The following is a 26,170-nucleotide window of genomic DNA, read 5'->3' on the forward strand; positions in this document are numbered from 1 at the left end:
GGTCAGGTCCTCGAACGCCGCCAACGTACTGGCGCACGTCGAGGATCCCGCCGGCCCTGTGAACAGGAAATCGTCCAGGTAGTGCAGCTTCCCGCCCCCCTGATGCCTGTCGTGGAGGGCCCATCCCAGAAATGTAGCGAACTGTTCAAAATAGGCACAAGATATGGCACAACCCATGGGCATGGCTTTGTCAACGTACCTGTTCCCTTCCCATTGGAAGCCCAGCAGGTGGAAGCTGGTCGTGTGTACCGGTAGCAAGCGAAAGGCAGATTCAATGTCCGCCTTGGCCATGAGGGCCCCCTTCCCTGCCGCTTTGACTAGTGCGATCGCGTCATCCACTGACGCGTAACCCACGGAGCATGCTTCCTGGTCGATGCCATCATTTACGGACCCCCCCTCAGGGTATGACAAGTGGTGTATCAGCCTGAATTGGCCCTTTTCCTTTTTTGGGACCACTCCTAGTGGGGAGATGACTATTCCTTCGCACAACTCCTGAGGGAGGGGGCCCTCGATTCTACCCAGGCTCTTCTCCTTTTCTATCTTCGCGCTCACCACCCTGGGATGCTGCTTCGCTGATTGTAAGTTATTCGCTCCCGCTAATGGCAGTGGGCCCTGAAACGGGATAATGAAGCCTTCTTCAAAACCCTCAACCAGCGTCCTGGCGTCTGTTTTGTTTGGATACCTGTTTGCTAAACTGCGCAGCTGTTGCGTATTAATGGGGGACCTAGCCAGCTGGCACTGTTGAATGTCTACTAGTGTCCCGCCCCCACTAGCCTTTGGGCTAGTGTTTCTTGTGTTTCTCTTTCTTTTTGTTCTTCGCTTCCCGCTTGGAGCCTTTGCATGTCGCTGCAGCGTGCTTCCCCCCGCAGCTTGAGCATGCATGTTGGAACTTGCACGAGGAGCCCCATGAACAGTCCCCCGCATCGTATCTCCAGCATATGGCCTTGGTCGCGGGGGGGGAGTTGGACCGCCCAGAGGAATGTTTCTGGTAACTTTTGTTCTTCCCCTTGTGGGACGAACTCCGAAAGGACTGGTCGTACTTCCCCGTCCATGCTCTCACTTCTTTGGCCGCGAGCATTTTATGAATAAAACCTGAAACGTCCTCCTCGTTCCACTCCATCTCTGGGTGCCTCTGCATCTTTAACCTGAAGCCCTTATCATATTCCAACCATGCATCCCCGGGGAATTGCCTCTGCGCAGAGTGTATGTTAGCCTCATACAGCCATAGGTCAGCAGCGCAATGGGGGAACCTCTCTACTATGATACAAGCCATGATCCTGAAAGCGTCTAGCCAATTCTCAAAGTTCCGCTCCTTTCTAGCCCCTCGCCTCTCCCTTTTTTCATCCTCTCTCCTGTCGCATGTGGTCAGGTCGAGGCCCTCTAGCTGTATTTCTAGGAGCGAGAATATATCGATGAACTCCTTGCGCCATATCCTCTCTTTTACCGCGAGGGGAATAAGGCACGCGAGCCCCGTGGCCTTCGTCGTCAAGGAGGCAGGGCCGGGGGATGGTCTGGCGTACAGGTCACTGCCTAGCCCCCCCGACCCCGGGCTCCCGGACCCAGTATTGTACCCCCACCCGGATAATGGGGAAACCTGATCCCCCTGCGGGGATAGGCCCACCTGCTCCTGCACCCTTGACTGTCGGGCCCACCCCGGGTCCATCATATGCCACGTTAAGCCCCCTGTCTCGTCAGAGCGTTGTTCCCTGGGCCCCGCCGCCCCCTGCCCTGAGCTGTTCAGCAACGTCGGAGCGAGCGATTTCAAGCATTCTTTTACAATGGTACTAATATGCTCACCATTAACCGCTCCGCCGTTCGTCTCAACCTTCTTGTTGTCGTCTGACCTCAGCGGCGGGAGCTTCTGGCGCACTTTCTTTGGGGGATTCCTCTTGGACGTCTTTTTCCTTGGCGTGGTCTTAGGCTTCTTGGGTGCTGACGGGCCTGCTTCCTCCTCCGCCTGGCCGTCTGGCCTATTCTCCTTCCCTTTGGCCAAATGGGGCTGGAGCCATTCGTCGCCGTGTACTGCCGATATCTCGCGGATTTTCTTCAGCACTTCCGCCATGTCTCCAGGCTGATCTTCCGCCATGTTGTCCACAAGGCCTAGGTCTGGTTTCTGCGGGCTGGCCTGCGCCGCTGGGTCGGAAGGAATTCCGGACCCGCCTTTGAACTTCCTTGCACGTTTGTGCTGTTCGTCAGATGAAGCGGCTCAGTGCGCGCTCCAACTGGACAATTGCTTACCGCGATGGAGCTTGGCAAGGCCGCCGAGCTCGTCGTCTTCCTCCGTCGCTTCGGGTTCCCGGGGGAGCTGGGTGGAGAACTTGACCGGCGCGCCGCTCTGTGTGGTCGTTCTTCTGCTTCGGCCGCCTCCTGCCGCAGTCGGTCCTCTTCAAACGATGTCGTTGTCGCGCCGCTCTCCCAGCTCCTTCGAAGACGTTGTGCTTCTGGTTGGGGAGCGGCGGTGCTTAAATCCCCTTGAGCCCCCTAAGGGCTTCAGGTGAACCCCCTTTGATTGGGGGGTTCAAAGGTAGCAAGGTTGGCCATTGGTCGCCCCCCATGGGCGCCAAGGTCACCAGGTCACTTCCTGTCGGGGTGGCTGGTGCGCACCCAGTTTCCGCCGGTCCTGGCCGCTTCGGGGCGCCCAGGACCAGTTCCATCCCCCTGTTGGCACCGCGTGGGTTATGGCGCCGGCCCTTGAGCCTCCCCCACCCTGCGGGTGGGTGCGGCGGCCTCTGCGACACCAGAGAGACCCGCCACGTGATCTAAAATTGGAAGTGCGCGTTGATTTCTACGTCCAGGAGAGACAGCAAGCAGGAGAAAGGCGCGAGTTATGCCCAGTCTACAGCCGAGGCGAAAGAATGCCAGTCCTGACTCCTGAAGAGAGGCCATTGAGAACTATTCAAATGCAGAGCCTGCCATTGGAGCGCCGCGTGCACCCCGCCTCCTCGCCATTGGCTCCCAGGGTTATTAATGCGCCCGAGCACACCCTCCTTCAGGCTCTGTCCTCCTAGTCTCAATTGTCACGGAGCAGTGTGCAATAAACATCAGCTGGTACCTTGGGGTAGTGACGTGCGCTGTGAGCCTGCCCCCATCCTGGCCATTTGTTACCACATAGAAAGACTCCTCTGACCCCCCCACCCCTGGGAATGATAAAATCAGAGCTTCTTCTGAGTTAAGACTGCCCCTCCTGTAACTTAAGTGTGCTGAGGGAGGGACCCACTTAAACAATGGAAGCTTCCGCGGATGCTAAAGAGCTCTTAAACTGCACGTGTGTTTAGGCGCTCGCACTTATTCACTGACTTACACGGGTCTACAACTTTCACTTTTTAGTGGTGCATAGACATATGAGCAGAATACCTTGTGGCTAAAGGCACGGGTCTGTGACGTCCTCTGCAAACATTCCCAAAGGCGCTGGAAGTTTTATGCTTTGCGGCGGTACCCTGCTCTGGGTTCAAGGGCTTCAAACCGAAGAATAAACCCATGTGTGTATGCACCCCTCTGTGCCGGGGCATGTTTATTTATTTATATTTTTTCTGGCGCACAGCCTCCTGCCGTCCGGGCTCTCGGGCGCTTTAGAAGGAATGAGGGGCGAGGAGTAAAAGAAGTATGTTTAAGACCCAGGGAGAAGTCACTGCTTGCATGGGGCGTAGATGTACACATGCATGTACAGAGGGTCAGCAATTTAAAACAAGCATTGGCATAGCCAATAGGACTTGTTGGTTTTACTCATGGTCCTATAATTATAATATGCTTTTCTCTAAGCTAACCTGTTGGATGAGTAAGCTCCCCTTTTTAGGTCGAGCCTAGCGCAGCGCATGCGCTGCTTGCTCCACACCACACCCACACCACACCCACACCACACCCACACCACACCCACACACACAACCACACACATACAACCACACACATACAACCACACACACAACCAACCACACACAACCACAACTACACACACAACCACACATACACAACCACACACACACACACACAACCACACACAACCACACACACACACACACACAACCACAAACACCCACAACCACACACACACACAACCACACCCACACACACAACCACAAAGACCCACAACCACACACACACAACCACACCCAACCACACATACGCAACCACACACACACACACCACCACACACACACAACCACACATACAACCACACATACAACCACACATACAACCACACACACAACCACACCATTAGTGCACACTTTCACAAGGCACAGACACCATCAGTTGTCAGTGCACGCTTTCCTCGGGCACAAACACCACCAGCCGTCAGTGCACGCTTCCACCGGCACACACCACCAGACATCAGTACGCGCTTTCACTGGGCTCAAACACCACCAGCCATCAGTGCACGCTTCCACCAGGCACACACCACCAGACTTCAGTGCACGCTTTCACCAGGCACACACACACACCACAAGCCGTCAGTGCACGCTTTCACCAGGCACACACACACCACCAGCCATCAGTGCACGTTTTCACCAGGCACACACTCACCACCAGCCGTCAGTGCACGCTTGCACCAGGCACACACTCACCACCAGCCGTCAGTGCACGCTTCCACCAGGCACACATTCACCACCAGCCGTCAGTGCACGCTTCCACCAGGCACACATTCACCACCAGCCGTCAGTGCACGCTTCCACCAGGCACACACACCACCAGCCGGCAGTGCACTCTTCCACCAGGCACACACACCACCAGCCATCAGTGCACAAGTTCTACAGGCACACACACCACCAGCCATCAGTGCACAATTTCTACAGGCACACACACCACCAGCCATCAGTGCACACATCAATTGCCAACGCATCCACAATTAACTATTGTAGCAATCGTAGTATGGCGCACTTTACTTTTAAATATATTCATCTAAAGCGCAGAATGCCACCATTGATACAAAAATAAATACACATTTTTTTGTCCTACAATTTATAGACTTTTGTTGCAATTGGTGTTGCAATATTTAGCAATGCCAATAGCTCAAACGTAATTAATGCGAGACCTATTGCATTGCAAATGCTTGTTAAATGTGTATCTTTCTTAATATATATCTGCTCTGTGCTCTAATCACAGAGGATATGAGTAATAAAGGGGTGGGCCCTTAGAACTCAAGGACCTGGGTCCATATAACAGTACAAAGAGGAGGTGGTCCGAGTTACAATGTGACTAATGTACTATAATAAGTCTGTATCATATCAAACAGACATTCACCACGTAAACATTTTGCCATAGATTTACACACATTTATCAAAGAGAATCAAGAAGAAAGAAATTGCATTTATTTGTGCAATATTGGTATTTGCGCAATATTGGTATTTGCGCAATATTGGTATTTGCGTACATTAATCAGCCTATTGTATAAAATATTTCAAAAAACAGTACTTAAATGCAATTGTCAAATCATTACATTCAGAGTGCTCTGTGAGAAGGGGAGGGGAAGTGCGAAGGTTGTGAGGGACCGGGTAAAGGTGGTGTGACTTTTTAAAGACCTCACGTTAAAATCAAAACACGCCTTTACAATCAAAATGTACAAAAGGTTCCAGGATTACATCACACATAGGCCAAATTAATATATTTCTTTGTGTCCTATGGTGTGTTCAGATGGCGTAGTCTACGTTTCGACCCCCGAAGTACGCTAGAAGGGTAATTATTGCCTCATGGTGGGGTCTTCATCAGGACAGTGATATGAAGAGCATCAATAGACGGTTGGCATCTGTGCCATCTTGGGGTGGGCCTGGGCGGGCTCCTTGATATTTTAGACTCTGTTCCTTACTGCCGTCTGGGCATCGTGTCAGGGATCAGTCAAGGAAGCCAAGAGCACTGACGGCCGCTGCCACGCTTAAGTAATCTTCCCAATACAGCGCGTTGAACCATTTTTGAAACACCAGGACTGATCCCTGACACGATGCAGGTACCCCTGTTAGAACTGTTACGTATGGTGAAGATGCCAGCGGTAATTGTAGAACGTCAGTATTTGGCATCAAATCAGTTCCCTTTGGACTATATACTTTAGTCATACCTGATGTTTTACTCGGACTTCCCTGGGCTGTCAATCTATCTACCCTTCCAGTGTTAGCACATACTATATTATGTGTATGGTCTTTTCTACCCTCAATCAGGCAGGCGGCCTTCTGGGGGGGATTTGTAAGTGCCGCCGGGCCTTCTGCTTCCCTTCCTGTTGGATTGGTATGAGATGGGGGATTACTCCCTTTCCAACTAGTGATTTGTTCCGCATTCCCTTGTTTCGCACACAAGTGTTCTATTCTCGCGGTAAATTGCGTTAGACTAGCTCTCAAATCTTTCTCAAGGCCCTCCACTTTCTCCTTTAACATTGCTTCAAGGGAATTCTTCAGTGTTATTTCTAATTTCCCAAGCCGTCTCTCCAACCGTATATCCCAAATAGTGCTTTCACTGTCTGTTTGCGTGCTAATGGTCTTTGTTGAGACCATTTGCCTACCCCCCGCTTGGATACTTCCAGCCTTTGGTCTAGCTCCCCCGACTTCTTTACTATTTCTTTTGTTCTTTACTGTAGGGATTACCATATTTTTCTTCAGGCCCTGATCTTGTCCCTTATGTACTGTACCTAGTCTATGTGAGCGAAGTCTCGCTCTCCGTGTAGGACTAGATTTAGATGTATCTTCCTCAGAGAAAGTGACCGCAGAAGTCCTTGGGGTGTTAGACAAACGTGATGTATTGGGTAGAGTTATGCGAGCTGTAACCAAAAGAGGTGATGGTAAAACAGGGGGCTGATCACTAGGGTTGACTTCATTCATATCCATAACAGATATATCCACCTCATGACCACTTCCCAGCCCTTGTTCAGTATCATGCTTGTTGATCAGGGCTACAGGATAGAGGTTAACTGCAGGTGTTTTAACATTACTAATTTTGCCCAAGGAGGACCTCTTCTGCGCCTCAGCTATACTTCGCGATAATCTTTTCTCCGTCAGGGCTATCTCATGTTGCAAAACTGATTCAGCTCTAATCAGAAAAGCATCCATTGTGCCCGCAACTCCCTCCCCCTCTCTCTGTGCATTCTTACGGTTAGCTGCGATAAGGCACAACAGGAATATAGAAAATATAGAACACAAAAGGCCAATTTCCAGTGTCTTACTTAACAGGGGGGTGGCCCAGCCCGGCCTTACCCGGCCGCAGATGCCCCCGCCCTTGTCCCGGGCTTCTCCCGGACGAGCCAGCGCACATTGCGCTGCGCGTTGGGCCAGTGACGAGTTTAAAGGTCCCGGGAGCGGGGCTTCCGGCCGGCACCTCACGCGAGACCGCGCTGCCTGCTGGATGTTGTAGTCAGACAGCACGCGGTCCGCGGGTGACTCGAGGCAGGGGTGGACAGTGGCAGCAGCAATCCCCCAGCTCTCCCTCAGCAGGCAATGGGCAACATATTCCCGCCGCTCTTAGCAGACAGTAATCGCCAGGTTCCAAAGGGAAAGAATCCTCTGAGTTCAAGGCAAGTAGGTTGAGTGGAAAGTTAATTAAAAAGCTACGTTTTTAGCTGCTGCTTTAGCTAAGGTCCTGGTTGTTCCTGAGCTCAAAGGGTAGACTGTTCCAGGCCTTCGCCGCCCTAACCGAGAGGGAGCTGCCTCCCATTCTGACGAGGCGGTGGCGAGAAATAGCCGCAAGGTAAGGTGTCTGGGAGGGACATAAAAGTCAAAGGGTCTCCTGAGATACATAGGCCCTTATTTGTAAAGGGCACCGTGAGCGATGGTAAGGGCCTTAAACAGAACACGCTGGTCAACCGGAAGCCAGTGCAAATCGCGCAGAGGTTGCTTAGCACTGGACCTACCCGGAATACCCAGTAGTGTTCTAGCGGCCGCATTCTGGACGGTCTTAAGCTTTTTTAACTGGTATCCAGGAAGACCAATGTAAAGGGCATTGGCATAGTCTAACCGCGAAACAATGAGAGCACAGGTCACCATTTCTTAAGCAGCTTTCGGCAGAAGTGGCAACATTTTATTGACGAGTTTCAGAGTGCCAAGCAAACTCCCGCCAGTTTGTTTATCTGTGTTAGAAATCTGAGGTCCTCGCTAAACCAGACCCCCAGATTTTTTGCTGGCCTTCCCATGGACTTCGGCATGGAATTACGCTCGGGCCGCAGGTCGTCCCGAAAATGCATTGGAAAGACCCATAGAGGAGTACCTCAGACTTCTCCTCGTTGCATTTGAGTTGGGCCCATCGCTAACCATTTAAAAACTTCAGTCAGACAGTTTTTGGCTAGGTCGGGAGATAAATTATTTTTCTTCCATGTGAAAAGAGGCTGGGTATCACCGGCATATGCTATGATTTTTGCACGTAGCCCTTCCACCATATAGATTAGCGGTGTCACATAGACATTAAAAAGGAGGGGGCTCAGGGTTTAGCTCTGCGGGACGCCCATCAACATGTTTCTGGGTGAAGAAGAGAAAGGTGGCAGCCACACTTGTTGTGTTCTATTAGTCAAGAAGGGTTCGATCCAGTCCCATACCAGGCCGGAAATTCCAATGCTGGACAGGCAGGCTAGGAGTTGGCGATGAGGTACCGTGTCGAACGAGGCAAAAAGGTTCAATAAAATCAGGGGAGCTCTGCCGCCTAAGTCGAGGCATTTCCTAATAGCCTCCGCCATCTCGACCAAAGCCGTCTCCGTACTATGAGAGGCCTTGAAGCCAGACTGTGCAGGTTGGAGGGCGCCAGAAAACTACACAATGTGGAAAGCTGTCTGTAGGCTGCCTTCTCACAAACCTTCGCCACCGCCGGAAGGAGTGAGATTGGTCGATAGCTGGCCAGAGTGGCTGGGTTTAGAGAGGGTTTTTTAGCAGGGCGAGACGATTTGCCTGTTTCCATTCCATTGGGACCGTAGCGGTTTGAAGTGACAAGTTAAAGATGTTGTTGACTTCAGGATTAATCATCTCCGCCACTGCTGCCAGCTACCTGGCTAGACAGGGATCGGCCGTGGACCCTGATAGCGGGTATTCCACCAGCCCGTGAATTACAGGGCCAAAACTATTCTGTATTGTCTGTATTTTATCTACTAAAAAGTCAGATAACTGCTCGCACAAGGAGTTAGAGGCAGGAGTGACCAAACGTTCCGCACATGGATTTAGGAAACTTTGGACAATTGCAAAGATTTCCTTAGTTATTTTTAGACTGTGCAATGCGCTCCGCATAAAAAAGGCCTTTGGCCTTCTTGAGAGAGGCATAATAGCTGTTCTAACACTTCCTAAATGCTTTTTTGGCCTTCGGGCAGTAGGCAAGTCTCCAACTACCTTCCAGCTTTTTGCATGATTTTTTATGTTCTTTTGGGTTGCTGGAAAACCATGGTTTGGAAGGAGTCATTCTTACTCTCTTATGGACCAGCAAAGTGGAGAAATGTTCCACTGCACTTGAAATACAATCATTAAAACCCCTGACCGCATCCAACAGGACTCCAGAAGCGATCTGGCGAGTATCTGACAGCACTCTGCCAAGAGCAGCGGACTCCATACGTGGGGGAGGTCTACTCTTGGAAGACCTCAAAGGCGCTTAAGAGGCTTTGATGGTCCAGGAAAAATGAATAAAAAAATAACTAGACCAAGAAACCGGAACGGGATCCTGTACGGCTATGGGAAAGTTGGAGCAGACTACATCCAGAGTATCCCCCCCGAAATGTGAAGGGGAATTAATCTATTCAGTCAGGAGGGTATGGTCTAAAGAATCCATCAGATCTCTTGTATCGGAGGCCTCGGCACAATCCACATGAATATTAAGGTCCCCGAGAAGGAGATAGTTCGAATAGTGCAGTGCTCTAGGCACAATAGCTTCATCTAATGTTTTTAAGGAGCTACATGGGCCAGGAGAGCGATATATCAGTGATGCCCCCTGTAGGAGAGTAGGGTCTGCAATCCTATGATCACCCCAGATTTTTGCTTTTTGCTTCACTGGTTTACGACTTCTCTGGCTGTGGGCCTGCTAATCAGACCCACAGCCTTGCTGTTCTCTCACTAAATTGACACGTGTACCTTAGGTGCATTTACCAATTGGTACTGGGCCACCTTATCAGACCCTGTAACTCAGGGCATAGGTGTACCCAGGGCCTACCAGGGGCTGCAGCATGTATTATGCCATCCCTGGCTGGCCATCTAAATCTGACACAACTGGCTGCACGACAGCTGGGGCAAGGTGGTGTAATCACCCTTTGCTTTAGATATAGTATACCTATATCTAACCCTAAAATGAACACCCGTATTCCTATCAGTCACTCCTATGGCAGGCCTTGACAATCCTGAAGGCAGAGTGCGTGGAATCGTGTGAGATGGTGCTCTGGCATGAGCTGAGCCCGTTTGCAGCTTGCGGAACCAAGTCCTAATAGCTGTTCCATGATAACGCATACCATATACTCTTAAGTGCATTATAATCCTCGCGGTTATATGCTATCTCTGGTATCGCTTTATCAAAACATGTCGAGTAAGGTGTCATACGAATTGGAATACTAACCCCTCGCCAATTCTGGCGACGGGGTTAGCATTCCACCCTTCTAGAGGGACACGACATGTATGTAACTGTGAACGTCGGTTAAAGTTAACTCAAGCCTCAGCATCACAAAATGGATGCTGCCACCACAGACACAAGTCTGACCGCCTGCTGCTGGGAGTCCTTCCAGCGAGGGAGGCTTGGACAAAGGGTTTTCTGTCAGGGGCGGTGCTAGCACCATCCCAGACAGGGTTTTGTGTATCCTGGGTACGCAGGGCTTTAGAGGAAGGTGACTGCAAGTGGAACCCCGGTGCTCACTATGCATCTGCCGGCTAGAACCAGTTCCAGGGGCACACCAGCCCCTGAGCTGGGGAAAGTCCGGCATGGGAGAGGGGTGTAACCACCCCCCTTCCTGGTTCCACCCATGGGCAGGACCTAGTCGCGTGCCAGCCCCTTTTTCTAGTATAAAGATAGGAGCGGGCCCCCTTCCAAATTAGATCATCTTTGAATCCTGAAACTACTTTCTACGAAAGGAACTCTCAACTTCTTCTCAAGATTTCTCCCTTGTGGCTAAGGAGTAGTCACCCTGCATCCGCAGGCACCATCCAAGCATCGCGGTCTGCTGTAAGTCTCTCCTCCGGATCAAGACTGCCCAGCTCGACGAGAACCGGCTTCCCTGGCACCTCTGACCTTAACCTGCATCATCAGCCCAGCTGAGATTCGTGGGTGTGACGAGACCTCGAGGGACCGGCCATCTTCAGGACTGCACGACGCTTGCCCAGCACGACCGCCGAGGGATCCTCGAGTGAGTGCTTTGGGGTCCGAGAAGCCCCAACCCTGAGCAGCTCCAGCACCGAAGTTCAGCCTCCCAGCCTCCACGAGATCTGCGTGGGGCCCTTCTGCCTGTTTGCTGCTCACCGCGTTGTCTGGCTACTAGCCCGCTGGCTTGTGGCCTTCCCGACCACGAACGAAGACATCAACACCTCTGGTCTGGTTGCTCCAGACTGGCCGTTGCTCCCCTCCAACAGAGGAGCACCCCGGAACCTCCTGGTCCACTCCAGACGCCATTTTGAGTCCACCGCGTGGGCTTGAATTTGCCAAGACTTGTTGCCCCAATCCTGGGTCCAGCGACATTGACAGCAGCCACCATCGTGGGACAGCTCGCACCTCCATCCTGGTCGCCGACAACGCCTCCTGGTCCGTGAGACTGCAGAGCCCAGCGTCGCCCACTCACCTGGTCGAGGTGACTCCATCCGGTGCCATCCTGGTGCCCATCTAATCACTGGCTAGTGATTCAGAACTTGGTCCCCTCTGCTTACAGGTGTCTTCCATCTTCGATCCAGGCTTGGATCCACCCGAATCTCTTCACTGGTCGCCTGCCAGCAACTTCTTCTTTCAGGCTCCATAGACTGCAACGAGGATTCCCGACGTCTTTTCAGACCTATGCAGCCGCAGCCCCTGGGCTAGGTAAACTCAGCATTTCGGTGCTCCAGCATAGCTTTGCTATCCAAGGGTCCAGATCCTTTTTCGTTTCAGCTCTACCTAGCCGGATTCGTCCGATAACACTAACTTTACGAAATCTAGCATCCATAGACTTTGTCCCGCATCCCGCGTGAGAGTGCACACACTGCACCCGATCTCCCTAGGCCTCCTGCTATTTTTATTTTATTTTTATTTTATATGCTTATAAAGCGCCGGAATAGACCCCCGAAGGGGTATCTCCGCGCTATAACTGCAGATGAGGGTGAAATATAATAATGTGCCCGATGGTGAGAGGACAATTAGTTACTGGGAAACAGGTAAGTTTTTAATTTTTTCCGAAACATCATGTGATTGGTGAGAGACCTCAGTTCCGGCGGCAGTGAGTTCCAAAGTGTAGGACCGGTGTGAGCCAGCGCACGACCACCTTGCCTGGTCTTCTTAACTCTAGGTACCTTCAGTAATTGCTGGTTACTGGAGCGCAAGGAGCGCCCAGGGGTATAGGGCTGGAAGATGTCAGTCAGATATTTAGGGCCCTTCCCTGTTAGGCTCTTGTGGATGGTGCAAAGAATTTTAAACTGGACTCGCTTCTTTACTGGAAGCCAGTGAAGTTTGGTCAGTAGGGGGCAGGAGGGTGCTAGTAATCTGAAGGTTCAGTAGTCAAGTCCTAGCGATCCCAAAGCCTGTTAGAGTAGTACTTACCTGCTAGTAATTTCGCATTCCACTTTTAGAGTATATGATTTTTCGTGCCCCTCGGGCATTTGTGTAAATTGTGCAACTTTGCGTATTTTCTTAAGAGCTTTGTATTGTGCTTAGCACCCTGTCCTCATAAAGAGTCCAGGGTTGTTGTGTTCTAAATAAATATCCCTTTTATTTTCATAACAACTTGTGTGGTGTCCTTTCACTTGGTGTTCAAGGGGTATATGTGATGGTATAACAGCTGGCTTAACACGCCCTCTAGAGTCTAGCCTAAAGACTGCTCTTGTCCACGCTACTAGGATAGCTGGTCTACGGTTGACTTACAACCAATCATCAATAAGGGTTGTTTGGACTGATACATAGTGATCACTAGAATAGTGAGCACTGCATATCAGGCCAACTTCTCACACCCCCAGTAAAAAGTGTGGGGAGATGGTGAGGGCGAAGTTCAGTGTTTTCCCATCCATGATGTCGTGTGATTCTACCTGCATAAAAATCCAATTCTCCCTAAAAGTTTCTACACTGCCTGCGCTGTATATACGTGGACAAATACACACCCCTGATTTACTCTCCCTGAGGATTGTAACACCTAACAATACTGCTTATTACAGAATCTCCACATACCCGCTGGAGAACTTCCCTTCTGGACTACTCAACTTGTATCCTGACAGATACTTTAACCTGGTCTCGAGCGGAGCCGGGTCGAAATTATCACCGGCACCGTGACCTGTGGTTTCATATCCATGACCTACAGCCCTGAGGAGTCGCGGAAATAGTGTTTTCTTGCGACGAAACACGTGTCGGCAGGCTTTTAATGAACAATAAAAGAGGAACCGAAACACTGGTGTTCCACATCTTTGCCTATGCAATTTGAACTTTATGTCCATTGTGACATCTATTTTGCTTGAACTTTTATATAAGTGTGCAGCAGGTCTTGGTCTGATTGAAGAAATGTTCCCCAACGGATTCTTCTACCTCCCTCTATTGCAATTAGATTGGAGGGGGGCGGGGTAGTCTCAGCTTGCCCTGCTACCAATTGGCAACAATCCGGGGTAATAACCAGCGGATTGTGATCGCTTTCATCACGGGGCTGTACCAAGAAATTCACTATCCTGTGCCAGATATCCACCTTCACCAAAATATAATCAATTGTGGACGCCTGACCATTTCTTTCTAAGGTGTGTTTCCCTGGGTTATCCGCAAGCATTCGACCATTACATGTCCTCAGCTAATAATTAAGGGTGACTGAGGTCAGCTGCAGGGCTAGAGGGGTCCAACCCCTCAGCGAGTAATGATTATGCATTGGAATTCCCCACGTTAAATCCTCATCACTTGTTGTAGGGTGGAAAAAAACAATCTGAAAGAGACACGTTAGTGATAGATTCCTTACCTTAGAATATCCCCAGGCGTCAGACTGGATCCGGAAACTTTTGCGTAGCAATACCCCTGCGCGCCGGTAGGCGTCGTCTGCGGCTCCGCGTCCGTCGTCGGCGTCGTGAGCGCCGGGATGACGTCGTCGGAGTACTTAGACGGCGCCCATGCGCGCTGACGTCAGTTCTTCTTTTTTCCGCGCCAGCTAGCGCAGATCCGGAAGAAGCTCTACCCCCAGTCACTTTTTGACTGAAAGATTTTGATCCTTTTTGATCTTCTTTTAGTCGACTGTCTCGACTATCGGTGCCCGGGATGCCCGGGTTCAAGCCTTGTTCGAAGTGCGGCCGACTCATGTCGGTCACGGACCCCCATCGCCGGTGCCTGAATTGCTTAGGCCTCGACCACGACGATCGAACCTGCGCCGACTGCCGGGCCCTGACGTCGAAGGCTAGGCGGGAGCGGTCCCGCAAGCGTCTCGAGCTGAGGCACTCGGCCCCGCGCCACTCCAGGTCCCGGTCCCACGGGAGGTCGAGGGACAGGTCGCGAGGTCGGAGTCATCGACGTTCCGGAAGTGGACACCGATCGTCTGGTTCCAAGTCCTCAGGTAAGAGGCATGAGAGGTCGGAGCGACACCATCAGTCCTCCGACCCGCCCTGACGCTCGCTCGATGCGGCCGGGGACTCGGGCGACACCGCCCACGCGGCTCCGCGGGAGTCGCAAGCGTCGCCGCCTGCCCCACACCTTCGGGTCCCTGGGCACGGCGCGTCGCAGGAGGAGGTCGAGAGGTACCTCATGGCCATGAGGGCCCTCCCTCCTCAGTCGGTTCCCGTGGCGCCTTCGGGCCGATCGGCTCCGTCTGGAGGTCCTTCCGGGTCGGGCGCTTCGGCCCCGACGACGTCGGGTGCTTCGGCCCCGGCGCCGCTGGCGACTTCGGTCCCGGCGCCGCGCGACCTCGTTGGATCCGGCTCCGGATCTGGGACCTCGCCGGTCGACCTTACGACCTCGCCGGCGCCGTCCCTTCAGGTGTCGTCCCCGGCAGCCGATGTGGTTGCCGCCCCCAATGTTTCCTACGATCCTACTCAGGAGTCGGAGGGGCGCCGCTGGGCGCCGATTCCGTCGGCCTTTGGAGACTTCTATCTCCACGAGGAGGCCCTGGCTGCTAATCCTGGTCTCCAGGAGCCAGGTGACGAGGAGCAATGGGAGGGGTCCGAGGACCCTCTGGCACGTGATTGCCAGTCACATCAGGACTGGACATATGAGCTTGGGGAGGCCAGTGGTATTGACACCTCGCCAGACACTGGATTTACGTCGCCCCCGACTGTGGCTTCGGAGGCGGGTTCTGCTTACTGCGTAGTGTTGACGAAGGCAGCTAAGGCCTTAAACCTTCAGCTCCCCGTCGCGGCCGTGAGGACTAATCTCCTCACTGAGGTCCTCAAACAGCAGTCCGGCTCCGCGGAGCCCCTCCTGCCGTTCAATGAGGCCTTGTGTGACGTTCTTCTGGGCACTTGGTCCAAGCCCGCCACAGGCCCCCCTGTGGACAGGAACGTGGCCAGACGCTACCGCCCGGCACCGGGCGACCCATGCTTTTTGTCCACCCATCCCACCCCCGAGAGCCTGGTCATCCAGGCCTCTAACTCCCAAACCGCATTCCCGTCGGCCCCGCCCGACAGGGAATCCAAGAGATATGAGCAGTTCGGGAAGAAGGTTTTCTCGTCTGTGAGCCTAGGGCTACGGTCTGTGAACACCAACTGTCTCTTGGGCCGCTACACCCACACTCTGTGGGACACGGTTGCGGAGGTGCTGCCACAATGCCCTGAGGAGGTCAGGGCTAAACTCAGCCAAACCCTTGCGGACGGCCGAGACGCGGCACCCTTTTCTATCCGGTGTGGGCTGGATACCACGGACTCACTGGGCAGGGCGATGGCAACGACGGTGGCGGTTCGACGCCACGCCTGGTTGAGGTCCGCCAACTTCTTGGCCGATGTCCAGGCCACCCTCCTGGACATGCCGTTTGATGGCCGTCGCCTCTTCGGCGACAAGGCAGACCATGCGCTGGAACGTTTCAAGGACTCTAGGGCCACGGCCAAGTCCTTGGGCCTTACGGCCCCACGCCAGCAATCGGGTGCCTTTCGCTCCTTTCGTGGCCACGGAAGGGGCGCCCCACCACGGACCGTCAGCCACGCACCGCAGAATGTTCAGCAACGCGGTGGCGGACGTGGGAACCGCCGTGGCGGTGGTCGGGGCCAGCGGCGAGGCCAGTCCACACCTCCCTCAGCAGCCCCCGCCTCAAAACCTTCCTAGTCCGAGTTTTCAGGCCCATGTGACGCCTGTGGGAGGAAGGGTTCGCCATCACCTCTCCCACTGGCATACAGTCACTTCGGACAGGTGGGTGCTGCAAATTGTCCGAAGGGGTTTCTCCCTCCCCTTCAAGTCTTCCCCTCCATCCATGCCACCTCAGTACCACTGTGTGTCGGGGGATCACTTGCAACTTCTGCAAGAGGAGGTTTCGGCCCTCTTGGCCAAGAGGGCCATCGAGCGCGTTCCTGGGCCAGAAGTCGGACGTGGTTGTTACTCCCACTACTTTCTGGTACCCAAGAAGGGCAAAGGGGGCCTACGCCCTATCTTGGATCTGCGGAACGTCAACGGCTTCCTCCGGACGGAGAAGTTCAAGATGCTCACTTTGGCTCAGGTCCTGGCTGCCCTGGACCCAGGAGACTGGATGGTAGCGTTGGACTTGCAGGACGCCTATTTCCACATCCCCGTCCTGCCGGCCCACCGGCGTTACCTACGGTTCATGGTAGGCCAAGAGCACTTTCGGTTTACCGTGCTCCCCTTCGGCCTTGCCAGCGCCCCACGGGTGTTCACGAAGGTGATGGCGGTGGTCGCAGCCCATCTGCGCAGGCAGGGGGTATCAGTCTTCCCCTACCTCGACGACTGGTTGTTGAAGGCGGGCTCGCCCCAGACAGTCGTCAGCCACCTCCAGACTACGGCCGACCTCCTGCACTTGCTGGGGTTCTCCATCAATGTGCCGAAGTCACACCTGTGTCCCTCTCAAAAGCTCCTCTTCATCGGAGCGGTTCTCGACTCGGCGCAGTTTCGGGTTTACCTACCCGAACAGCGGGTTCGGGATATTCAGGCTCTGATTCCTGTCTTCAGGCCGTTATCCCGGGTCTCGGTCAGGTTGACGCTGCGGCTTCTGGGGCTGATGGCCTCCTGCATCCTTCTGGTGCGTCACGCCAGGTGGCGGATGCGGGCTCTGCAGTGGGACCTGAAGTTTCAGTGGGCCCAGCATCAGGGCAACCTGTCCGATCATGTCCTGATCTCGGAGGGCACTGCAAAGCAACTGCAGTGGTGGCTCACGGACCGCGACTGGGTCAGTGGCAGACCCCTCTCCCTACCCCAGCCGGAGCACGTAGTTGTGACGGACGCGTCCCTCCAGGGCTGGGGAGGCCACATGGGAGAGGCGGAGATCAGAGGCCTCTGGTCTCCGGCGGAGTCCCGGCTCCACATCAACCTTCTGGAGCTGCGGGCGATTCGTCTTGCACTGAAGGCATTCCTCCCCTCTGTCAGGGGGAGCGTAGTGCAAGTGTTCACCGACAACACCACCGCCATGTGGTACTGCAACAAACAGGGCGGTGTGGGGTCGTGGACCCTCTGCCAGGAGGCTCTGCGCCTCTGGCAGTGGCTGGAACATCAGGGCGTGACCCTGGTGGTTCAACACCGGTCAGGCTCTCTGAATGCCAGGGCGGACGAACTCAGCCGCCGGTGCATGATGGATCACGAATGGCGTCTGAACTCGGACGTGGCGCAAGGTCTCTTTCGACAGTGGGGAGAGCCTTGGTTAGATCTATTCGCCACAGAAGAGAACGCGCAATGTCAGCAATTCTGCGCGTTGGAATTTCCAAGGCGGCACTCGCTCGGAGACGCTTTTCGTCGCGAGTGGAGCTGCGGTCTGTTGTACGCCTTTCCGCCTATACCACTTCTGCCCAGAGTGCTGAAGAAGATCAGGCGCGACCGGGCCCAGGTCGTCCTTGTGGCTCCGGACTGGGCACGAAGGTACTGGTATCCCGAGCTACTCAGCATGTCAGTCGATCCCCCGATTCGTCTGCCTCTTCGGGAGGACCTTCTGTCGCAGCAGCAGGGGACGGTCCTGCACCCGAACCTGTCCAGTCTCCACCTACAAGCTTGGAGATTGAGCGGTGGCAGTTGAGGCCATTTGACTTGCCTCCCGAAGTCTGTGATATCATTCTGGCAGCCAGGCGTCCCTCCACAAAGTCGGTATACGCCTGCCGGTGGAACAGATTTGTGGCATGGTGCACAGCAAAGGCTGTGGATCCTCTCTCTGCACCCCTTTCGGAAGTGCTGCTCTTTCTTCTTTCCCTTGCCCAGCAGGGCTCTGCTGTGGGCACTCTTAAAGGGTACCTTTCTGCTCTATCAGCCTTCTTGAGGCTACCAGATCAGCCTTCTTTATTCAAGTCCCCTATTGTGAGTAGATTTCTGAAGGGCATCACGCACATGTTCCCTCCTGTTCCCTTCGTGATGCCCCAGTGGGATTTGAATCTGGTTCTCACCTATCTGATGTGTGCTCCCTTTGAGCCGCTTCATAACTGCCCTCTTCGTCTCCTTACTCTAAAGACGGCCTTCCTGGTTGCCATCACCTCTACCAGGAGGGTGAGTGAGCTCCAGGCTCTTTCTTCTTCTCCACCTTTCCTGTCTGTTCATCCTGATAAGGTGGTGTTACGTACACGACCTTCCTTTCTGCCCAAGGTTGTCACGGCCTTCCACATCGGGCAGTCCATCACTTTGCCCACCTTCTGTCCGCCTCCGCATCCCTCAAAAGAGGAGGAGAGGCTCCACCGTCTGGATCCAAAACGTGCGCTCTCCTACTACCTAGATCGCACATGCCAATTCCGGGTGGATGACCAACTCTTCGTTGGTTACGTGGGCGCGAAGAAGGGAAAGGCTGTGCACAAGAGGACCATCTCTAGGTGGATCATCTTGTGTATCCAAGCATGTTACTCCATGGCGAGGAAGGAGCCCCCAGCTGGATTGCGGGCTCACTCCACTCGGGCCACGGCAACGACAACTGCCCTGGGCCGCGGTGTCCCCCTGCAGGACATTTGCCAGGCAGCTACGTGGGCCTCGCTGCACACGTTCGCAAGACACTACTGCCTGGACAGTCAAGTCCGGAAGGATGGCTTCTTTGGCCGTTCCGTCCTCCAGGACTTTCTGGTGTGATATTGGTTCGCAGACCCACCACCGGGGTTGGTATTGCTGGGGTATCTATTCTAAGGTAAGGAATCTATCACTAACGTGTCTCTTTCAGATGCACAAGTTACTACTTGTGTAACGATATATCTGTAAGAGACATTAGTTAGTGATAGATTCCTTACCGCCCACCCATCCTCCCCGTTCTGCGAACCGATATCTAGGGTTAAGGTCATCCCCTTTCAGGGCCCTAGTTTCATGGCACCAGTGTTAGTTCTATCATGGCTCTGCGTATCTGGCGCGGAAAAGCTGTGTTGTCAGAACTGACGTCAGCGCGCATGGGCGCCGTCTAAGTACTCCGACGTCATCCCGGCGCTCACGACGCCGACGACGGACGCGGAGCCGCAGACGACGCCTACCGGCGCGCAGGGGTATTGCTACGCAAAAGTTTCCGGATCCAGTCTGACGCCTGGGGATATTCTAAGGTAAGGAATCTATCACTAACTAATGTCTCTTACAGATATATCGTTACACAAGTAGTAACTTGTGCTTTAGGGGTTCAAAATGGCAATTGAAATCCCCACCAATGATAGGGAAGACTTGCTCAGGCAACGTCGAAAGGAAGGCGGACAGACAGTCAAACGTCTGTGAGGTCTGCCCATGCCTAGCAGGGCGAGAATAAACATTGATAATCGCCACCTTGGGGAGATAGTTAAGAGAGATAATAATGGTTAGGAATTCGGGGGAATGGGTATCTATCGGCTTAGCTGAGCAACCAAGATGTGTGCCGACCCAGAGGACCAACCCCCGGAAGGCCTACCCTTGGGCCCCTGAACGGCCGCTTTACAATAAGTGGCAAACCCTGCTCTATGCAGAGACTCCAATGCCCAGGTCTCCTGGAATAAACAGATCTCGTGGGTATCGATGAATTCACCCAACTCTGGGATAACCATTTTGGCATTTTACCCGGCTATATTCCAGGACAACATCCTTAGCCCTAGTGGTAAAACTGCCTTAGTTCTCTGCAGACCCATGGTGGGGATCCCTCCCTCAAGGACCACAGACAGGATCTCCTCCTCATAGCCAGTGATGGTTTCAACAGAGGCATCAAAATGACTCCCTAGTTCCACTTTGGCATTCTCTATTAGTACCAAATCGTGGCTTGTCAACTGAAGATATCAACCGGACTCCCCACCCTACCAGGCAGACTACTATATATAACCCCCTCAATGTCATCAATGGTTCCCCTAGAAATGTCTTCCCTCACTAGTTCCCAATTACAATTGCATTTTCAAACTGTATATTTACTGCAAAGTATTTATAAACTTACCTGTACCAGGCTTGCATGGTTCTAGAAATAAAATAACTAAAAGAATATTTTTATACAAAAATAATTGGTCTGAAGTTCAGTCTTTGAGTGTGTGAATTCATTTGCTGACTAAGTGTGTACATAAATGCTTAACACTGTCCTCTGATACTGCCTTACTGCTTGACCACACTACCACAAATAGGGAGTGAGGTGCTATCTAACTTTACCTCTGCCTACCTTTGGGGTTCCGCTGGACTCTGTGCACACTATACCTCACTTTGGTATAGTATATACAGAGCCAGCTTCCTACACTTCTGCACAGCCATAATCCTAATTGGGCTGTGCAAGGGTGTGAGTTGGACCCAATCTGATAGAGACATCTAGCCGCAGATTCCTTAACTTCGAATTTCCTCCAGACGCCAGTCTGGATCCTGTGTCTCTACCAGATACATCGTTACCGAAGGCAAGTAACTTTTCCAATAATTCTTCCATCCAGGCAAATCTTTTGGGCCAAGAAGATGCTCTGCCAAGTGCTTGTGGATGGTTCCAGCCTACTTTAAAGGCTTTGAGGACTGCATAGTGTGATCTCTGGTTCAACATCGTAAATAACACAGACTGAAAAAGGGATGTGTCTCTGGGCAACTACTGCTTCTCAGGAAACTGGGGCCAAAGTCTGGGAAGGCGTGGAGCTCAGATGCATGGTAGCCACTGGGGTCCCCGATTCACTGAAGTGGGTATGCCGATTCCAACGAAGTGACCCCGAGGTTTCTGGAGCAGACCTGAATAAGATCAGCACTGCGAAACAGAAGACCTAGACTTGCATGAGGTGTAGCCTGTTGGCTTCTTATGTAGTGTACCAAAATAAAGTACACTATGTAAAATGCCCAGGTGAACCTCATTTGTTTACAGGGCTTAAATTATTAATCCCAGAATGCTCTCCTTTGCAGAAGTGTGGACAAGCAGTTTAGGCTTATTGGACGGTAGTGGTAAGCATTTGTTGTACACACAGAGTCAATAAATAAGACACACACTCGTGAACAAACGCAAGACCAAGTAAAAAATTAACATGCATTTATAAATCATTTTTAACACCAAGAACTTTGTAATCGGGTAAGTACTTATTGAATTTTGCAGGAGAAAATGACAGCTGTCAGATTTGAGGCATGAGCCTCAAACGCAGCAATGTTCTCCTATGGGAGTAACAGTCACTGCAAAGGGTCACTTGCAAACAACGTACAGGACTGGTCTTCTGGACTTAAGGTGAGGTGGGGCTAGAGTTCAAGAAAGCACCAAGAGTTCAATTTTACCTGTCCTAGGGTGTCCTGTGCAGCGGTGCTTTCAACAGTGTTTGTCTTGAGCACTGCACACTGTAGTCAATGGGAAAAGTACTTGTAAGAAAGAGGCTGAAAATGGAGTCTGGAGGACCAGTCTGGCAGAACCCAAAGGAGGGCTCTGCTCTTGAGGGTCTCAGGGACGTCGGTTGATTCGAGCTATGGGACTCTGGTGCAGAAGTGTTAGTCGGTGGGTCGCTGGTGTTAGAGGCTCCCATGTTCGGTGTCGGCCTGCAGAAATGGACAAAGAAGGACAGCAGGGCCCCTCTCGGTGCTATGTTTGTTTGGGGCATTACAGTTACTGCTCTGCAGAAAAACGAATTTTGCAAAACTGAAAGCACTCAGCAGGTGCAAAAGTTCAAACTCATCATTAGTAATAGTAACCATTCCCTGTAGTGCTTCCTGACTTGGGCCCCTCCAGAGTTCAGTTGCTATTTGCAACAATTGTATGACCCTGCTCTGACCCTCACAGCAGGCTCATAGAATAGCTACAAGTAGGCCACAAAGGTCCTGGAAAAAAAATTGCACTGCAACAGAAAGCAAATTACAGATAAGGAAGCAGGTGCCAGACTGGAATTTTAAAACAGTGACACATTAATAAATCAACCCCAAATTAATTCATATCAGTTGAAGCAGAGCAGGTGTGCTTGCTTTTCCCCCCCATAATCTACAGTGATGATGTACCAGAGGGCGGCATTGATGTACCAGAGGGTGGCATAGGTGAAACAGAGGGTGGCAGTGGTGAAACAGAGGGTGCTGGGAACCTGTGATGATGAACCAGACGTAGAAACAACATAGTCGCGACCGTTGCGAGATGACAAGTAAGTTCGCAATTGCGAACTGGTACAAAACCCTCGCGAACTGGCAGAAACCCTTGCGAATACAAAAAAAAAATTCGCAAGAATTTGCGGCTTTTGCGGATTGCAAGTTCGCAAATTCGCGAATGCCAGATTCGCAAAATTCGCCCATGCTTAGTTTTCTCACAATAAACAAGTGTTCGAGACATGTGTGCTGCAGATGCACATGCTTTGCATAAGTCCGCCACCTAGCGTTGGGCTCAGATGATTACAAGTTGCTTTTGTTATAAGAAGTTTTCTTCAATACACAAGGCTGTGTGACTCCTCCTCTTGGTAATACTGCACTTGGTCTTCGACGGCATCTTCAGATTGTTTTTTTCCGCTGACTGGTTTGGATGTAATCTCTTGCTCTCTAGTTTGAGACTCCTTTAGGCTTCCTTCAGTTCTCTAGAAGATCTCCACTCGACGGTATTGCCTTGATTGCATTGTTTCATTGCATCCTAGTGATCACCCTTCTGCTAGTGGGTCTTCGGCTCACTTCCTGGGCCCATGGGCCACGCCTGGCTGGCCCCCCTTTCTCCACCTACAAAGTCCTTCCGTGAATGACGTGCAAATGTAATGAACGTTCTGCTTCTGTCCTAAGTGTTCTTGTAAGTATCCCCATACCGACCAACACTCCTTTTGCACCCTATGCCTCTCGACCGGTCTCCGGGAGGAAAGCTGTGAGTCCTGCAAGTCTTTTAGATCAAAAAAGACTCTTTGAGATAGACGTGCGTGACGCCATGAAATGCAGCGTAAGCAAGCAGATGATGTACCGGACATTTTCAGTCGACAAAAGAAGGAAGACGAGTAAGCTTAGGCAGCACAAGAGGAATCACTATTCATGATTCTAATTCTGAGCGCCAATCCGACCAGGACTTGGGCACCCTGTAGCCGGCACAGAAGCATCCGATAGTGAGTACTTTTACCCCGATCCAAAGCCAAAAACATGGGTTACGGCTGAAAAGACTGCTCACGCCCCGCCACTGCAAAAAGGCCTGGCGCACACTAAAAAACTGACTCAGATGCCCCGTCCTCAGCCCTGAAATTTAGGCCTGCAGCCAGGCCCGGCTCCAGGAATATTTATTTGGGTGGGCCAAAGGTACTTTCGGGTGGGCCACTGCTGGCCCGATTTATCGCTTATATATCTAGCCAGGCCTGCTTCTGGCCCCTCCTTTCTCTCCTTAGTCTTACAAGGCACAGTAAAACACACTCTTTTCCAAGTCTCTTTCTAAATGTTATCACTTTCAAAAAGTGCTTTTCTTCCATGTAATGTCCCTTTGATGGGAAGTGGAGGTTTCTAAGGTGGGAGTATCATGCAAGTGACACTACTCGGGCTCCCTCTGTCCGAGCCTTCAGGGAGAAACTCTCTTCATTACTACCTCCACCTGACACCTGACTCTGCAGCGCACTCCCTTACAGGCTTGATTATCCACTTTTCTACCATCCCCCTCAATTACACCTTATCTCACAGCTGACCTTGGGCCCCAGCCCCATATCAGCCACCATACAGTTCCACTTTCATTATTCCCAGTAAAAAATAATAGCAAAATCACCTTCAAACTTGAAACATTAAATATAGCAGTAAATGTAATTAGCATGCATGTTAAAGTATGCTCCACAGTTGTCCTAATCGGTCGGCTTTAGTGCTGGTGCAAAAGTCTTATTGACCTCTTTTTAGGTCTCGCCTGGAAATCGCATCCGAAGGATGCGTCCAGGCTGGAGACTTACAGCGAGCTGACACGGGGGAATGACGGGCAAGAAACTGTCACGCGCTTCTCCCCGGCTGGATTCAGCTGCTTGCACGCGCACCAACATTCACGCATGCGCACATCACAGCCACACGCATACACAGCACTCACGCATGCGCACATACACACGCATACACAGGCACACCCCCGTCGCCGCACCTACACGCATACACAGAGACCCCTCCACACACACCAGCCCCTCTCCTCCCGGCTCCACTCACCGGTGTCTGGCGGGCGCTCCCCGGGTCTCCAGGCTCCTTCCCTTCCTCCGCAGCTGCAGGCTCTCAACATTCACACATGCGCACATCACAGCCACACGCATACACAGCACTCACGCATGCGCACATACACACGCATACACAGGCACACCCCCGTCGCCGCCGCCGCACCTACACGCATACACAGAGACCCCTCCACACACACCAGCCCCTCTCCTCCCGGCTCCACTCACCGGTGTCTGGCGGGCGCTCCCCGGGTCTCCAGGCACCTTCCCTTCCTCCGCAGCTGCAGGCTCTCCCCACATCACGGGGGCCCGCTGCTAGACAGAAGGCTTCTCTGTGGCCGGGCGGTGGTAGCGCTCGGCGGGGCTCTCTCTCCACATGGGAGCCCCGCCTCCTCAGTGCGCCCGCTTCGCCCCGCGGGTCTTCACCCGGTCCCCCATCTCGGGACCGGGACTTAAAGGGAAACAGTATCCAGGGCTCCTTCCTGGTCACGGGAGCCCCGGGGCCGCAATGCTCACGCCACTTCCTGCTGCCGGCTCCTCTTCCTGGTTGCACGTCAGGTCTCGGGCCAGCAGCCAATCAGAGCACGGCCCGGGAATGACGTCACAGAGGTGTCCCGCAGTACCGCCCCCGGCCTGCCTGACTTCTCAATTACTTTATTCAGGTTATTTTTTTATTTTAACTAACTTTGGCCAAAGCTCTTGTCAGTGTAGGCGCCCACGCCTGCTGACTTTCACCTTCTGAATAGTTAAGGTTCCGCCCGACGCCTCTCACGGGTTCCCTGGAGATGAGTTACGGCAGGCTGCCGCCTGACGTAGGAGGCATGACGTCCTTGAAGGTGGACAATCTTACCTACAGGACGTCGCCCGAAACACTTCGAAGAGTTTTCGAGAAGTATGGACGAGTAGGCGACGTCTATATCCCCCGCGACCGATACACGAAGGAGAGCCGCGGTTTTGCCTTTGTAAGATTCCATGACAAACGTGATGCCGAGGATGCGATGGACGCCATGGACGGAGCCGTACTGGATGGGCGCGAACTTCGGGTGCAGATGGCTCGTTATGGAAGGCCACCAGACTCACACCATAGCCGCAGGGGACCACCACCCCGAAGATATGGAGGCAGTGGAGGAAGTTATGGACGCCGGAGTCTCAGTCCCAGGAGGCGTCGTCGGTCGAGGTCCCGCAGTCGGAGTCGCTCCATATCCCGCAGCAGGAACCGCTACAGCCGATCCAAGTCAAGATCCCGCACACGATCAAGGTCTCGTTCCACATCGAAGTCCTGACAGTGAGTGCAGAGTGCGTGCAGAGTGACAGTGAGTGCGGAGTGACAGTGAGTGCACAGTGAGTGCAGAGTGACTGAGTGCAGAGTGAATGCAGGGTGACAGTAAGTGCAGAGTGAGTGACAGTGAGTGCGGAGTGACAGTGAGTGCGGAGTGACAGTGAGTGCGGAGTGACAGTGAGTGCGGAGTGACAGTGAGTGCGGAGTGACAGTGAGTGCGGAG

The 26,170-nt window shown here is 52.8% G+C and overlaps 1 protein-coding gene and 1 pseudogene across 3 annotated transcripts in view; both read left to right on the top strand.

Moving 5' to 3' along the window:
* The window catches only part of SYMPK (symplekin scaffold protein), a 1,074,905-nt gene that overhangs the window by 714,233 nt on the left and 334,502 nt on the right, over positions 1-26,170 (top strand). The gene's annotated exons all lie outside the window — the stretch shown is intronic.
* On the top strand, positions 25,454-25,951 carry LOC147692095 (serine/arginine-rich splicing factor 2 pseudogene; annotated as a pseudogene).

The sequence above is a fragment of the Lissotriton vulgaris genome, chromosome 9, assembly GCF_964263255.1.
Source record: "Lissotriton vulgaris chromosome 9, aLisVul1.2, whole genome shotgun sequence".
Classification (NCBI taxonomy): Eukaryota; Metazoa; Chordata; class Amphibia; order Caudata; family Salamandridae; genus Lissotriton; species Lissotriton vulgaris.